Source organism: Microtus pennsylvanicus, chromosome 18 (genome assembly GCF_037038515.1).
Source record: "Microtus pennsylvanicus isolate mMicPen1 chromosome 18, mMicPen1.hap1, whole genome shotgun sequence".
Taxonomy (NCBI): domain Eukaryota; kingdom Metazoa; phylum Chordata; class Mammalia; order Rodentia; family Cricetidae; genus Microtus; species Microtus pennsylvanicus.
The window spans coordinates 39,391,712-39,409,604 of NC_134596.1; the positions used below are offsets into that span (position 1 = coordinate 39,391,712).

At 48.7% G+C, this 17,893-nt stretch overlaps 1 protein-coding gene across 6 annotated transcripts in view; it reads left to right on the forward strand.

The window, feature by feature from the left end:
- Tenm4 (teneurin transmembrane protein 4) overlaps positions 1 to 17,893 on the forward strand; it is a 677,803-nt gene that overhangs the window by 127,656 nt on the left and 532,254 nt on the right. For all 6 annotated transcript variants that reach the window (XM_075953236.1, XM_075953232.1, XM_075953234.1 and 3 more), the window contains exon 2: positions 10,897 to 10,952. The gene's annotated coding sequence lies outside the window, so the exon portion shown is untranslated. The remainder of the gene's footprint in view (positions 1 to 10,896; positions 10,953 to 17,893) is intronic.

Here is a 17,893-nt window from a genome sequence, read left to right on the forward strand (position 1 = left end):
TATGGTTACAGGGCAGCAGGTGCCTGTGCTAGTGTCTGATTTAAGTCATACTTGTTGGGTAACCCTATTCAGGGACTGGCCCCTCCCCTTGGGAGTTCAGTTTCTTCTACTGCAAAGTGAGGTTACTGCCTCAAGTCAGAGTTTCTTAATGTGAACATGTGGCCGGGAAGAAAATAACTGAAAGTTAGCATTTTCTCCCATTGCGAATATAGGCAATAAACCACAATGGCATTAGCAGTTGCTGGGACTTGTTAGCAGGAAGATCAGATATTTTTGTATCCCATTATAGTTATTGGAGATGCCTCAAAATATCATTTGCGCTCATCACTACCTCAAGGTTATGATGGTTATTAGACAAGCCGCTAGATCTTGTTATGACTTGGAAAAGAAATAAAAATATAACAATCACAAATTTCTCATTTTAACATTTTGATAACTATTTCAGTATAATTGGTTTCCTTTGTAATCTGATTGGTTTTTATTTTATGCACTTAAAAGATGCGGGTTTCTTTCTTCCTTCCTTCCTTTTTTTTTTCTTCCTTCCTTTCTTCCTTCCTTCCTTTCTTCCTGGGAGAAGGTCTATATGTTTAAAGGAAGTGTTAAAGGGGTTGGTGGGACCCCAGAGGTAAGACTAGGCTGAGTCCCTGCAGGACCCCAGGTTCCACCAGGCCAGATGGTCACTCAGCAGCCCAGCTCCCCCCATCCTCCCCAGCCCCATCTACTTCCACACCTGACACAGCTCCAGAGGTGCTCCCCAAGGCCACACGCAGCTGGAATGGCATTCAATTTCATCAGATCCATCTGGTCTACAGTCTAAGGAAGGCTGGCACCGTCAGAGGAGTGTGGGTTGGGTGGGAGGAGAGAACGGGAGACTCTAGGCCCATCCGGGTCTTTTGTGATGGACAGCATCTAGTGCTCAAATATCTTGGTCTCATCACTCACGGCTGACATCCTCCTCACCCCTGTTCTTCTGCAAGATCCCCGTAGGAGCATCACTGATCCCGAGAGTTCGGGAATTTGTTTTATAGAAAAAGCCACAGGGAGGGCTAGAGTCCAGAGTCACACAGGACAGGATCTAGGAGGAAAGGGAAGGATGCTGGGCAGTGAGGTTGGCCTCTGTCCTCCACATGAACATGCATGCATGTGAATACACGCACATACGTATGAACACATGCACGCGTGCAAACATACAAGGGAGAGGAAGCAAAGCTGCGGACAGGACCGTGAGTGAGCCTGTACCCAGGGCGGGGACCATTTGTCCTAAGAGCACAAGGCTCAGTAGGACTAGAGATGAGACCCTACCAGAAGTTCAGCTGAGAGACGAGTGTGGCTTCATCTGGGTCACCAGTGCCGGCATTAAGTGGAGAGAGGAGGCCGGAAACTGGGAGAGCTTGAGAAGGCAGACACCGCAGAGCTGGGAGATGGAAACAGAGGGCAAGGCTATAAGGGTGACCCCTGCTCCACTTGCCAACCTGGGGCCCAGCAAAGCAAGTCTCTTTGGCGGGAGCCTGTGAGGTGTGAACTGCCCCCCTGTGGAGTTTGCAGTTAGTAGGTGGTTCCTAGCATCAAGACAATTGTTTCTCCTTCATGCTAATTAGCCCGCAGTTGGGAAGCCACTTCCCGCTCCCATGCTTCCATGGCAACTATGGGACTAGGGGAGTAAAGCCTGCTTTTGAAGGCTGCTGCATTGGGTATTGCAGATATAGAATGGAGGCGTCCCCTGCATTGTGAACTGTCCGTGGCCTCGGGTGGTCTCTGTACCTCACGGGATGAAATGTGGAGTTGATGACGAGTGTGGCCGTGGAGAGGCCGAGTCTGCTTCCTTGACTGTCAGAAACAGTGCATCCTTCTGTCCCTGTCACTCAAGACTGTGTCACAATGGCATCATTGGATGAAATTCAGGCATCAGCTTTCCAGGATTGTTTCTGTGGCCCCTGGCAGGCCACGGAAGCTCTCTGAGCCTTCGTTTCTCAGGTAAAAGAAGAAACGGTGATTAGGACCTAGCTCACTGGGACCATGGAAGTTGAAACTCAATAAATGTATGCAAAGTTAATGTAATAATTCATCCTACCGGGTGCATGGTGGGTACTTTAGTAACAGTGATTGCTTTGGTTTCTATTGCATGGCCATTTTCCTGCTGCTCCAGAGGAGAAAGCAGGAGGGGATAGACGTGAGACCCCTCTTGGTACGACCTCTACCTACCTCTCTTCCCAGGTCTCCCATCACCTCCTCTTCACCCGTGAGGTCCAGCTCCAGCAGGAAGGCCATTTTCTCCACACATACCCTCTCTAGACCTCTAATACCTTTCCCCAGCCCATGACTAGTAACTTCTGTGTCTCTGGGACCCAGCAAGTGCTGCCTCGTCCTTGAAACTCTCCCGGTGCCACTAAGGGGTGTCTTTTGCTCCAACAGCGCCGTTATCTGGCCCTCTCTTGAACATATCTGAGGTCTTACTTTGGGGTTGTGGGATATCTGTGCTTCCTCCACTGAATCTCTTGGGCCTTGTCTCTTGATACGGCACAGCATTCTCAGAACTGATCATATGGTCCACGCATGCGAAAACACTCCAGCTGAGTGCTATAGAATTCATTTGGCCAGTAGAGGTGGGGGTGGTATCTCAGTCACCCTCCCCAGGCTCCCCACAGCAGCCCCACACATACCAGCCCAGGTCCTGCGAAGCCTGCCTCGGAGGCCACTGTACCACTTGAGTCAGAAAGAAGCATGGTGGGGAAGTTTTGCCGCTGGTGTCTAAAAGGAACAGGCCGACATAGGATGCTAAGTAGTCCTGAACAGGATGGCCTGGTCCCCATGGCTGGAGACCCTTGGCTCGATCAGCTATGGCTCTATAGCTGGTCGCTTCAGCCTCCATCCCAGCCCCACCTTCAATGTGTCTTCACTGCAGACATCAAGCAACTCAAGAACAAACTGTGACCCGTGCCTCCAACTTCAAAACCCTCGACTGCAACCCTTCCCAATTCACATGTTCGGATGCTCACCGCCTGCCTGCCCTACTGACTGCATCAACATGGGTCCATAGTTCACATTCCTTCCCGGACCTTCTGGTGGCAAGGGCTCTTTCCAACTTCCCGTTCTCACCCATTAGAACAGAGACTTCGTGGGGTCCCACAGGACCCCTTCTTCCACCTTGTGCTTTCAACACACGTTTTATCATCTAGGACGAGCAGTCGAGAGATAAAAGTGGGGCCAGGGAGATGGCGCTCCTGTGTGATTCCCATAATATACATAGATGCTGTGATAAAGAGACCCACTTTATAGATGGAGAAGATGAGGCTTGGAGGCGCTAAGTAATCTTTCCAATGTCAGGTAACACCCTTGGTACAAGTCTGGGGTTTGACACTTTTGATGGCGTACAGAGCCTCCAGGACCTGCCCCTTATTGAAGAACTATTAGCAGCTCATAGTTGCAGGGGAAGGGAGAATCATTCCTTTTGGTTGATGTGATCATTTGTAGCTCTCCTGTAGTCCAGTGGATGGTCCATATCTATGTACATAGGTCAGTACTACCTGAACTTGGTGTGTTATGAGAGAGAGAGAGAGAGAGAGAGAGAGAGAGAGAGAGAGAGAGAGGACACAAAGTTGGGAGGGCTCTGTTCAGAGCTTATGGGGAGAGCTGAAGGGGAAAATAGGGTGCGGTTATGGTCATATTTTATTGTATATCTGCATGAAAATGTCAAAAGTCATTAATTTTTAAAGTCAGGATTTGGACACAGATGAGCCCTGTGCTCTGTCTATTTTTTCTCTGTCACCGGTTCCTTTCCATGTGCAGCCCAGATATGGGGGCTGGCAATTGTGTGTCAAATGGAGGGGTGAGCATGAAATTGCTGGGTGGAGAAGTTGCTCTTCCAAGCAAGGCTTTCTTGCTTGAGTTGTTAAAATTAGAAAAACCTCTCTCCCATTGCTCTGTGTGTCTGGTTGAAAAGCACCAGCATCCTGCAACATCTTGGATGGTTATTAGACCTCTCATGTTCTTAGATACATAATAAAAACCATTATTTTTGTAGCAAACTCCCTGGAAAGCAGTGCAAAGCAGAACGTCCTGCTGGGAGTGCCTGCGGATGGGACAGATGCCTGGAGGCCCTAGCTGGCCCTTGGAAAGCCAGTTAACGCACTAGGATTTCGTTCTTGGCTCTGGCAGGCCATGGGGAGTTGTTAGGTGGCGGGGGTTGAGACCTTGTGTCTACAGTATAATTTTTTTCATCCTAAATTGCTTCCATCGCCCTGACCACAGACATAAGATGAAATCTGACTGAGAAGGAGTGAGAAAGGACAGGAACTTTGATTCTAAAATGCCCAGAAGAAAGCTCAAGTGAACATGTTCTGATACCCTAATCAACAGCAGAAGTCCAGGGGTAAAAATCCAAGCCCCAGCAATGATGACATGGAAAATTATAACGCGTAATCCTCAGAGATAACTTCCTCACACGGCCATCTGGTAGCAAGGCGACTAGCCTAGCTTAGATCAACAGAGTTTCCTGAAAGCCTCTGTGTCTCAGAGCTGACACAACATGTCTGGGCCTCAGGGTCTCTGGAGCCTGATGAGTCAAGAGCCATGGAAGCTTCCAGAAGGGCTGTTTATGCTTTCTTCAGCCCTGCTGTGCTGAGTCCCTGCGGGATATAACTCTTTCAGGTCTGGAACCCAGCAAATGGCTCAGCCCTCCTGGCAGGTGGGCCTAGAAGTTCAGGTGGTTCCCTTTCCAGTGCAGTTAGGGGGACGTTCTGTCCCCAGCTCTCACGTACAGACACAAGACAGTTCTGGGACCCAGCCACGGTTTCCTCTTCAGTGGAAGGCTTTGGGAACTTGGTGAGTTCCTGACACCCCAACTAACCCTGTTACAATCACCCCACCCACTGGATTCTAGTGCCAGTCTGCCTGGGTTCCGTGGGTCCAGGTCTCAGTCCTGCCCCAGGCGTGGTTGTATACTCCCGCAGTCTCCTCGTTTGGGAAGCTGTGGGAGAAGGACCCCACATTCTTTGGCAATAGACTTGACCTATCTGAAACAAACAAGCAAATAAACAAACAAAATCCTGGCTCCGCTACTCAATGGATGCTCTTAAAGCATTTTGCCAGCCTTCCAGGGTTCTCGTTTCTTCTGTAAAATAATGAAATGACAGCACCTAGCTCACAAAATTGTAAATGCAGATTAAACGAAATGGTATTTATAGAGCATTTAGGACAGTGAGCAGCCCACTTGATGCTCGGGCCACACAACTAGAGTAAGTTGCCTGTAGTCTCCTAAGGGGGTCGAAACCAGGAAAGCAATGTCTTTTACATGGGGCCTCACTGCAGTCAGAATGGCGTTTGCCAATGTGTTGAATTTCTGCTAGGTGGCAGGCGTATAAAGGCTGTGGCAACCCCAAGGTTCAGGGCTATCCGTATGTGTACATCCCAGGTGGAAATACGGTGTCTCATTGAGGTCTCAAATGCTGCCTAAGGTCAACCAGCCTGGGAGGAAATCGGAGGCAGCTGTCAGGTCCAGGCTTTCATTGCAGAGCCTGTGATGGTTAGCAGTGTTTTCTAGGATGAAGGGGCACCACCCATTGCCCCGTCACTCTTCCTTGGATTTTGAGATGGAGAAGTGAACTTTTGTGCGGAGAAAGGGTGACTCGAAGAAAGAGATGTTGAAGCAGTGGCTCTAGAGTTTTGGGATGAGGCAGAGACAGACGCAGAACCCAGACTACTGATAGCTATCTTGGCCTTAGCTTCCTGATGGGAATTTGACTCCGGCCAGGGCAGCAGAGAAACTGGTTTTTCTTGGCGCCTCCTCCTTCAGGGTCCAGAGCATCCTGATTTACATATGTCAGTGGTCCCAGGGTTATAAAGGATGTTATCAACAGGTCCCTGGCAACTGGGGTGGGTTAGCTCGAGAAGCTTCTCCATGCACCTGAAGCAATGGCGCCGCACCAGTCACCACTTCTTCCTCTGCTGCTGTGATCAAAAGCAACAAGGGAAAAGGGGTTCATTTCAGCTGCTCAGGGTCCCCTCTGCCATGGCAGGGATGTTGAGGCAGCCGCATCACACCCACCATCTGAAACAGAGAGCAATGAATACAAGCTGAAACTTGATTCACTTTCTCCTTCTATCCGGTCCAGAAGCCCCCACCCAGGAAATAGTCTCATTCTCAATTACGATGGGTCTTAACCGCCTGGTGCCTAGAGGTTCATAGTCCAGGTTAATTCTCGATCCTGTCACGTTAGCAACTCATACCACACCAGACTTGTTATGCCCCTCTCTGGGATCCCGTAGGGGCGTGGATGTAGAGTAAACAGAGTTTCAGTAAATTTGGTGGCTGGATGCTGTACTGAGGACAAGGTGGACTCGGGGAGCAGAGTCAAGATGCTGAAACACAGCCAGAGGAGAGCAGAGCCTCTCTTCCCTTTATCGGCTTCCCCCCACTTAACTCAGAAAAATAACCGGGGAGGAAATATCTATAAATATATGTCTCACTCTATAGAAAGACAAATTCATCAAGTCAATAATTCCAGTCATGCAAATTTATTTTTGAATATGGGAGGGAAGAGGGTAAATTTGATGTAATTACTCCATAATTTGACTTAAAATTGAATCCATTGAAGAGACATTTATTGAATGTGGGCACGGAGGGTGGAGAGCCACCAGAGCTGTGGAGGAGCGTGCCATGTGATGTGGATCTAGCCTCCCAGGCATCCCCACTTCTAGGGCTCTTGCTGCCAAGGCCACGGCTTGAATTTTGTGTGCAAAAAAAAAATGTAATAGTCCTTTCTTGGCCTTTGATACAAACCCAGTTTGTCCCTCATTTCCTTTTTGTCATCATTAAAATCTGGAGGAAGCAGGTATGGTGACTTGGGGCATGGCTAGAGAGTCAGGATACCCAGCAGTGCTGCCCCCAACTTCTCGAAACAGGCTCAAGGACTCCTCACAGACTTCAGGTTTTCATTTCAAGAGAGTAGGAAGTTTTGGGGGCTATTCATTTATAAAAAAAACAACCCTCAGGCTTGTGGGGAGAGGGTTATAGTAGAGGATGTGCAGGGTGGGCAGGAGGGTCCCGCAGAAATCCCTGTGAGAGGCGTCGGTGGCTTGGTGGGACTGCGGAACTTAGGATCCTGGTTTATCTCTGTTGGCGTGGTAGGTGCATGGTGCCTTGCTATTTTAATGTGCATATCTTCATCATCAACATTGCTTCCTGCATGTCGCAGCAATTAACTCTGTTGGGGTGTTAACATGCTCTCCATGCTAACACAGGGAGAGAGGCCCACAGCCCCCTCAGCTCTTGTGGAGGGAGGAAAGTGCACTGATTTCAGGTATATTTGAAGGTAGAATTGATAGGGTCTGGCGAATAATTGGCCAGGGCCAGTGTGACATGAGGGATGTGTCAAAACAGCTATCCAGGCCTAGGGTAGAAGCAATTAGGAGCTGGGGGTGTGATTGAACATGCTGGAAGCAAGCTTACTACAGCAGCCGCTGCAGCAGTAATAATAAAGAAACAGACAAATGGCAAATCCTTCTGTACCAACTCAGAGAGTCCAGCACATACTCAGAAATGGGTAAAGGGCTGCAAGCATGTTAACTCCCCAACAAAGCTAGGACATGTAGAAAAGCATGCTTACATTGAAGGTATGCAGATTAAAATACCAGGCTGCCATGCACCTACCACACTGACAAGAGTAAACCAGGATTCTAATGTTTAATATTGACAAGAGCAAGGGAGGCTGGTGCGCGCGTGGGCTGTCGGGAGAGATTAGAGTGATACACTCTTTTGTGGGGGGCATTTGCACATTTCTTAAAACTGCTCAGCAGCGTAGCTTTAAAAATACATAATCAAACTGCCACATGAGAAACATGGATGAAATATTAATTAGCAAAAAATTTGGAAAGTGTATACCTCCATCAGTGGGGGATTAATTACCTATCCATATAGCCATTTTAGAGTATGTTCTTTTACTAAGTTAAAAAGACACTAAAGTCGCTGGGTGGTGGTGGCACACACCTTTAATCCCAGCACTTGGGAGGCAGAGGCAGGCTGATCTCAGTGAGTTTGAGGTCAGCCTGGTCTACAAAGCAAGTTCCAGGACAGCCAGGACTCGAAACTCTGTCTCAAAAAACAAGCTCAAAAGGCATTAAAGTCAGTGTACGTGGTGTGGCCCTACTGTGTAAACATGAACACATACTATGTCAACATCTGTCTCTCAGTATTCCTTCAGACAGGCTTACAGGGGCCTGGATCTTAACTGATGCTACCAGGTGGTAGTAACTTTTAAAAATATTTAGTGCATTCTGGTAAATAGAAATGACTTTAAAGGGGAATGTGGAATTATGGTTGCAACAATAATTAACTAATTCTAATGTGAATTGGGGAGCGAGGATTCCAGAGAGAGGGGTTGTTGGACTGGGAGAGGCTATTCGGGGCTTTGTTCTGTGGCTGCTTCTGCCCAGTCTTTGTTGAGGGAATGAGGACTCGCACCAAAGCAGGCGAAGCCGCTTCTTCCGGCCTTTTCACCTATTTCCTCTCTTCTCATAAAACCTTCACGCCCATGAATTTTAAGCCGATGGCAGGAGGTGGGGACTTAGAGTTCTAACAATCCTACTCCCCAGCCTCGTCAGCCAGAGTCCAACACAGCCCCTTGGTGACTGGGGTTTCGTCCTCCTTACCAGAGACAGCGGAGGCCTAGGTATTATGTGCCAGGCCCTTTCTATTCCCTTGGCTACTATCTTGGATCTTTAAATAAAGAATTGCTTTCAGTCACATGTTTTGAAGCCTGGATGCTTCTTCCTAAAGTACCCTTTTTTGGGAACTTAAATAGCCCTTGATAGGATCTCGTCACGTTATGGAAGCGCTGATGATGTTGCAGAATGGGCTGAACCTGCCTTGATTCGGAAATAGAACTTAATTAGCGGCCAAATGCCAAGGAGTTATAGATTGGGAGCTCAGAGAACAGGTTGCAGGAGGGGGAGTGGGTGTATTCACAGAGCAGTTCACCGGGTTAGAGAAGGCAAGTCTTGCTTCCTTCCGTAGCTAGCTACGTGACCTTGGGAACCTCTACGACATCCCACAGTGGAAAGTGCTTTTGTGATTTTAGCTTTAAAATGTGATCGCTCTAAGTTCTGAGGCTGCAGAATAACCCAGGACCAAATGCAAGCATCCCCCGAGTGGTAGACGGGCGAGCATTTTAGCCTTCAAAGGTTACAGATTCTAATGAGATGTGTTCCACAGGCAGCCGCAGACATTTGTGTGCAGCTCAGCTACTATGGTGGACTCTTTTCCATTGTTAGCAACCCTTTGGCAGCTACAGACTCCACCTGTGTTGCAAGGTTGCTTTTTATTGGACGATGGAGAGAAGGGCAAGAAACAAAGAAGTGCAGGAACTTCTTTGATAAATCCTTTTCAGGTGAAGTTAAGGGTCAGGGAGACGGCTCGGTAGGGAAAGTCACCTGCCACCAAGCTCACTGTCTTGAGTGTAGTTCCCGAAGCTACGCGGTGGAAGGAGAGAACCGATACCCACAAGCTGCCCTCTGACCTCCACCTGTGCGGTGTGCCATGCCCCATCCCCCACACACAAAATAAATACCACCTGTGCGGTGTGCCATGCCCCCATCCCCCACACACAAAATAAATACCACCTGTGCGGTGTGCCATGCCCCATCCCCCACACACAAAATAAATACCTAAAGGTAAAGCAACAACAACAACAAAAATCTAAACATTAAGTAAAGCAAAACCGAGTGACTTGATCTAGAAAACTTGTACGCTACGGTATAAATGGCACACAGATATGGAAAACCACGTGATGGCGAGCCCCAGTGACTGAGCAGGTTTGGGAGGGATTGCCAGCCAGCCTGAACTAGTCTTCTTGGTCGTGAAAATTCCCATTGTGGTTCCTGAGGATCACGAGATAATATCTGGAGACAGTGTCAGCTCGGCAGCTGTCACAGAGTAAGGGCACAGATGGACGGTTTCCTTTCCTTCTCTTGGCCTCTTGTTTCTTACTTCAAAGCAGTGTCTGTGGGTGGCGGGCTGGCCTGCCTCCCTTCCTTCTCAGAGGGGAGCCAGCTGAAGGCTGGGTGAGTCCAGCGGCCACACTTGCCCACCCTGAACTCCTCTGGACCCAGCGTAGACGGTGCTGCTGCCAGACGCCAGAGGACAAGCCTGCAAAGTGCTTGGAGGAAGGGACTAGAGACGAGAATGAGACACAAGACAAGCAGCAGCGCTGGTCTAACACTGGGGACAAGAAAAGGAGTCTGATGAGACCCTGAGATTTCATATCCCATTGTCCTGCTATGAGAAATAATAAACTATATTCCTGGGAGCAAAAGGGTTCTAAGAACAGCCCACAAATGGGGCTGCAGAGGTGGTTCAGCCAATAGGAGCTCGTCCCCACCTCGAGGACACAGGCTTCAGTGCTCAGCACCTGTGTTGTCTCACAACCACCTGTAACTCCCACTCCAAGGGTCCTGATGGCTGCTTCTGGCCTCCCAGGGCCCCTTGCACACACAATTGACCCACGCAAACACACACCGATTAAAAATTAAAAAATAAATATAAAAAAATAACCCCACATGATAAAAGAGAGCGTGTGAGGTAGTTATCTCTGTGTGCCTTCTTACGGTGTCCCTAGCATAGTATGTGGGCATCTATGAAAACCAAAAGTGTGTGCCAAAATGATTGGAAGGCTGCATTTCCCACACTGCAATCTAAGTACTGCCCGTGTCGTGCTTGACACACAACCATCGTCCGGCTTAAGTTTCCTTGTGCTCATACTTCATTTTGTGAACAGTTCCCTGTTGACCCCTGAGCATCTGAAACATCCTGTTCCAGGAACAGGCAGTGTTAGTGTCGAATCTTTGACACCTGTGGGTGCAGAGGACACCCAGGCTCATTGCGGTTGTCTTCTTGTTTTGCAGATGGACAATCTGAGCCTGAGAGAGGGCTAGCGATTTCTCGGACCCTTGGGCAGTAGGTAAGTTATGATGCTGAATGCAGCCTGAATCAATGCGTACATCTGGTCACCAGACCCCAGCCTCCTGACTTCTCTGTTTTGTGTAAAAGTAAGGAGATGAACTGAGCTGGTTCGAAGTATTTGGGTATTAATCAGGCTGTGAGTTCTGTTTTGTTGCCGTGACCTGGTTGAACTTTTGAGCAGAGAAGTTTGTGGAGATCTCTTGGGCCTGGGTGAGGCCGTTCTGAAGGATGGCGGCACTCATTAGAACCTGGCTGGTGTGACACTCATGGCCTGTCCCTTTGGGAGCCCTGAGTGTTTTGTGTAATCAGCAGTCAGTGGGTCTGTACCCAGGCCCTGTGACAACCTATCCCGCGACTTTCAGCAAGCCTTTCACCCGCTGGTTTTCATCAGACTCTTAGGTTTCAGCTCTGTGCTGGCACAGAGAGTGTCGGATTAATATGGAGTAGCCTGTGCCTCTGGGATATAAGCTCCTCCTCCCACCATTGTCATTTCACGGAACCCTCTAACACCCGCTTTGGGGTTCATGGTTATAGTGGTTTTGTGATGGATTCATTTGTTGCTGGATGGATCACCACTGGTTAGTGTTACGTGACACCGAGGGTAAATCTATGAATGAGAAAGCTGCCCTGGATATGCTTGGGACACAGACTAACGCTAAGTTATTTCTGACCTCAATGGACTTCCTCCAGGGATTTAATCTCATGAATGAGAATTCTTAAATAGTTGTTTGACGGTTTCATATATGTATATAATGAAGTTTAGTCATGAATGACCCTTTTAAACCTATTCCTCAGCAGAAAGGATGGTGCCTGGGTAACTGGACTTCAAGCTAAGTCCTGTGCCTTTTGTTGTTTGCTTTGTTTTGTTTTCCTGGGTCTAAGTCTTTGTTTTACAAAAATCAGTGTCTTCCCTTCCCAGAGTGAAGACAGTCTGAGCTCTGGACAAACTGGTAGCCAGAGGGCAACCTGCCCAGGGCCAGAGCCCCTGCTTCCAAGTGGCTGGAATTTAACACATCAGAGAGACTCTGCCAAGGGCTGTGGGGCGCACTCCCCTTGTGCAGTGACCCTGCTGAAGGCTGCTGCTTCCCAATGCTGAATGGTTCTGGACTCTGAAGCAAGCTCTTAGTTCCTGCCTCTGCAGAACCTTGCCTCAGGCTCTGCATGAAGAGCCTTAGGGATGAGAGGCTGGGCTCTTTGTTTATGTGGAAGACAACTTCTAGTGGCTGAAGGAAGCTCTTAGGCTCCTTCAAAGTCTGGAATTTCAAAGTGTGCACAGATAGGATAACCTCGGGCCTAACCTGGTGTTTCTATTTGAGTGTGGATTGGGAATCGCTGGTGGTCCTATTTAATTGAGAAGACAGGCATTGTGGATTAAGGGAGAAGGGAGGGAGGGAGAGAGGGAAGGAGAGAGGATGAGAGAAAGAAAGGACTAAGCCCCCTTTAGAGGGGGGGGGTATACATATATCTACATTGAAGTTTTCATCAGGGCTCTGAAATGTGCTTAAAAATATTCATTTTGATTTTTTTGTTCATGCGTCTGTATTGGTGTCTGCCAGCTGTGTATTGGTGTCAGCCTTTGCCAGAGAGATCACTGGATCTCTGAGAGCTGGTGTTACAGATATCTGTGCTCTCCCAGTATGGGTGCTGGTGATGGAAGAGCAGTAAGCCCTCACAGCACTGAGCCATCTCTCTGCACCCCAAAACAGCTCTTAACAAGCCTTATCGACCTCTCTGATTACAGTGGGAGGCCAGCTGTCTCTTCATCCTGGCTAGAATTACCCAGATTTCTTTTACCTTCTTCTTTTGAGTCAACTACAAACTCTTGCTTCTTGTGCTACTCTCTCTGAGGCAGGCACCCCCCCCCAACACACCCTTTGCTGTACCCCCTCTCTTCAGGGCTGCCTTGTCTCCCTTCACCTGCCTCACTCAGCAGGAACAAAGCAGGTGACTGCCCAACCTGACAGGTGATAGCTGCCATGCTCTTGGGACCTCCTCCCCTGATGTTCAGTGTTGTCCCAGCAAGAATCTTTGGGGTCTTTGTTCAACAGCTGCTCTGAGCTTGGAATTCAGGGGGCATCTTCCTTTCTCTGCGGGTCACTTTCAGCTGCAGGCAACCCACAGGGCAGAGCCTTTCCCTGCCAGGTAGGGTTTCCCTTCACCCCAAACAGGACAAGGGGAAGGCCTGTTGAAAGGAGGACTTGGCTCTACACTGCAAGCGTTCTGCCAGGTCTCCGGAGCAGAGCCCGTTCCCAGAGTGATTATCTTTCCTGCATGAGAAGCAGGTGCTTGGTGACAGGAAGCAAGGCAGGCTTAGCAACAGACTTATCAGGCTCTCTACAAGAATGTGTTCCTGTAAACAGGTCTGAGTCTGTGTTGTTTGGTTTGTTCCTCTCTCACCTGCTCAGCTGTGGGGCTGCTGCGGTCTAATTTGCATAGCCTGCTGCAGAGGTAATCAGGCCCTGCCATGCCAAGCTCTGCCTCAAGTACCTAGTGTTTATCCCAGAGTCCTCTGACAGGGACTAGGCCAGGCAGGTTCTGGTCTCCAGAATAGCCCCTGGCTCCCCCAGAAAGACCTGTGGAGTAGGCATACGTGTATGCATGCATGTGTGCATGCATGTGTGTGTGCATGCATGTGTGTGTGCATGTATGTATGTATGCTCCTCACTTTACTCCTAACTTAGCTTTTATTCGGCAAGTCTGTTCAGTCTCTTTGCACAGGCTGTTGCATGCTGGTCTTGAAAGTGTGCCCTGTGTGTGGCTGTCTAGGCAGGGGACAGAGATGTGTCGGGGTCAGATTCCGTTCCTCTTCCTTACATTGATCCTTCCGAGGCAACTTTCCCATCACAGACTCTGCAGTCCCCTCTCTCTCCAAGGCTGTGACCTCTCCCCTTGTCTGACTGACAGTGGACAAAGCTGGTGTCTGGGCTCACAAGGTGGCTGCTGTGTGCCTGGAACCCCAGCTCCTGGCGCCTCTTGTTGTTCAAGGAGGAAGCTTTAGAGCTTTTGCTTAGATGGTAGATCTCTCTCCTTCAGCCTCAGTTTCTTCATTTTGTTTTTAATGAAGGCAGATTGCTGATAATCCTCAGGTACACCTGACAGATATATACTAATTATCGCTAGTACTTGTCAACCGAGCAGCAGGAGTAGGGAGTAGGGGTGTCAGTATTGTGTATGCTTCTCTAACTGTTCTCAAGATGAGGTAACTCGGCTTCCAAAAAGTCAATGAATGAGACCAAGATTACACAAGTGTCTGGCAATCATGCTGGAATTTGTATCCAGGTATTTAGGCTAGAAGCCATACACCCTGGCCTTATATGAAACGTGTACATACAATACCTAGATCAAACGGGGTGTCACTGACTAGAGCTGGTTCTTTTAAAATTAATGTTATATCCTAACGCTTGGTTGCCTGTGGTCTCCCTCCATTGGATGGTGAGGTTCCCTGAGGTGGCAACTAGAAGCCCCAGCCATACAGAGCTGGGTCTGCAGCAACTCAGCGCTAGAGGATAGATTGATCAATCGTGTTAGCAGTAAGCTACTGACTGTGTGTTAGCTGCGCATAGCCCTGAGGGCTTTCTCAGCTGTCTCTGAAGGATGAGATGAGCCCTAAGAACTGCAAGGTGAGGTGATTTCTTCATCGTGTAGCCGCTCTGAATTACAAACTCTTTTTAAATGGTACAGGGCTTGGTCACTTCACATGGCCCCTTGATGAATCAGATATGTTATTAGCATTGATACGTGAGTCTGGCGCTGACATTTCGTGGCGTGCTGTTTGTACTAAACTATACTAACCTAGGGCTCAGTGGCATGTTACTGTAGTAAGTATAAAAATGTATTCTAAAAGCACAGTAAAAAGGCACACTGAATCCATAGACTTACACAGCAGCTTGCTGTTACTACCACGTAGTTTGTGCTGTAGGCAATGTTCATGTTCCACTTTCACACCTCTGGCCATGGCTTGTTTACATTAGCATCACCATGATCATACGAACAACACACTGAACTCCATCGTGATAATGATGGTATAAGCAGTAAGAAATTCTGCCAGCTCAGTTATAATCTCAGGAGACGGTTACTGCACATGTGATCTGTTATTGATCAAAACATCCCAGTGTAACCTATGAGTGCGATATTTAGTTTAATTTCTGCAGCACCCTCTTGGCGAGATGCTCTACTTACTACCATTTACCGTAAAGGTGATGGCTTGAACGTGCTTTGCCACTTCCCCAGGTTGCACAACTTAAGAGTAGCAGACCCGGGGAGGGATCTGACCTAACACTCCAGAGCTGGCATTCAGCGAAGGTCCTGCTCACTGAGATGCATTGGTTTCCTTAAGTGATTGTCCTCACAGGCACAGCTGGGGGTCGTGGCTGCATCTGTGAATTCCTAAGAAGCTGTCACTCAAATCCTGTGCCTGACAACCTAAAGCAGTGTTTCCTTGCAGCCAGGGCAGGGCTGGGAAAGGCTGAGAAGCTGTACAACGTAGAAAAGATGATATGAAGAGCTCCTGATAGAGTCAACGTACAGTGGGGCCTTTTGGGGGAGTCAGCCTCATTTGTTTTTTATTTATTTATTTATTTAAGATTTCTGTCTCTTCCCCACCACCGCCTCCCATATCCCTCCCCTTCCCCCAATTAACTCCCCCTCTCTCATCAGCCTGAAGAGCAGTCAGGGTTCCCTGCCCTGTGGGAAGTCCAAGGACCTTCCACCTCCTTCCAGGTCTAGTAAGGTGAACATCCAAACAGTCTAGGCTCCCACAAAGCCAGTATGTGCAGTAGGATCAAAACCCATTGCCATTGTTCTTGAGTTCTCAGCAGTCCTCATTGTCCGCTATGTTCAGCGAGTCCAGTTTTATCCCATGCTTTTTCAGACCCAGTCATATTTGGTTTCTAGCCATAAATAAAGGACATTGAGCCTATAATTCGTGATCCTAGAGAAGCTAAATAAGAAGGTGAACCCAAAGACAAACATATAGTTATCCTCCTGGATATTAACCTTCATCAGGCGATGAAAGGAGACAGAGACAGAGACCCACATTGGAGCACCGGACTACAGCCCCAAGGTCCAAATCAGGAACAGAAGGAGAGAGAGTATGAGTCCGCCTCATTTGTACCATACAGGCAGGACAAGGACAGCATCAACAGATGCTCTCTCAATTCATGGAAAATAGTGGGGAAATTTGCAACCACATGCTCTTGGGGATTTATTTTTTTCTTGATCTGGCAAGTTCTCTACAGCCAAATTATTAGTGAGTGAGGCTGAGCGAAGGGTGGGGATGCACAGATCGTGATGCGTTGCTCTCAAGGGACCACCTTCCCTTCCCTGTGCTGTTTCACAAGACCTCCTGGGCCTGTGACGTGTTTCATCATGTGGAGTTTGATCTTATGCAAGCCGGCGAAATGGTCCTCCAGCCTCATGGTGGCAAGATAATTGACCCCTTGTGACTTTGTCCAAAAGGTATTAGGAACACACGTGCCTATAATGTCAAGCAGCAGAGAAGCTGAGCTGAGTCAGGATATAGGAGCTTGGAGAGGCTCCCAGGGGCTACTGGGCTGCGACGAGATTTCTGGTGGAATTCATAAGCTGCCCTAGGTCCCTCACGTGGCATGAATCCAGGCTTTGTTCAGATTCTCAAAGACACCAATGACTAAGTGTCCTCCTCTGTAAGCAGCAGGGCAGGGGAGCCTGTTTGGTGGATGGAAAGGCTAGCTAGAATAACCATGTGGTGACCATGGAGCTATAGCATTCACAGACTTGCCTTTTGATAGAATCAGAGCATTGCCCTCTTGGTAACTCTCCCTGTGCACCAAAAGGAGAGACTGTCCTGGGTCTTGATCTGAAGCCCAAAAGCCCTGTCTTTGTCCTGCAGTGTGGAGGGTTTTTCACCCAAGTTTTTGAGAGCATTGAGAGGTTAAGGAATCCTCTCCAGGGCTTTCATGGGAGATCAGCTGTAAATTCTCTTTTGACTCCTGGGCCTCAGCTGAGGAGTCTCCCCTGTCTACTTGGATGTTAGGTTTCTATGATCCTGGGGCAGATGTCCAGCTGGTATATCGGACCCCCATGGCAGTGTGGTTCTGCAGCCCACGCCCGCTTCCATTGTCTGTTCTGACTGTTCAATGCCCACGTACAATGTTGATAAATCCTTTGCATTTGACCTCTATTTGCCAGCGTCCTTTGTGCAGAGCCTTCTGCCAGTTGCTCCCCACATGGGTGCAGAAGGACAACGGCTCATCATTGAGCCACTGCCGCACCTAACGAAACACTTGTGCTTGGTGACAACTGCTTGTTCTGCCTACCAGTCTACCCCGGGGTAGCAAGGTCCCTGAAGGTCACCAGTTCACACTGGTATACGGGGCTGGTGGGTTTCTCTGTAGACCATGTTTCCTTACCAGTCTACCCTGGGGTAGCAAGGTCCCTGAAGGTCACCAGTTCACACTGGTATACGGGGCTGGTGGGTTTCTCTGTAGACCATGTTTCCTTACCAGTCTACCCTGGGGTAGCAAGGTCCCTGAAGGTCACCAGTTCACACTGGTGTATGGGGCTGGTGGGTTTCTCTGTAGACCATGTTCTCTTACCAGTCTACCCCGGGGTAGCAAGGTTCCTGAAAGTCACCAGTTCACACTGGTATATAAGGCTGGTGGTTTTCTCTGTAGACCATGTTTCCTTACCAGTCTACCCCTGGGGTAGCAAGGTCCATAAAAGTCACCAGTTCACACTGGTATACGGGGCTGGTGGGTTTCTCTGTAGACCATGTTCCCTTACCAGTCCACTCCAGGGTAGCAAGGTTCCAAAAAGTCACCAATTCACAGTGGTATATGGGGCTGGTGGGTTTCTCTGTAGACCATGTTTCCTTACCAGTCTACCCCGGGGTAGCAAGGTTCCAAAAAGTCACCAATTCACAGTGATATATGGGGCTGGTGGGTTTCTCTGTAGACCATG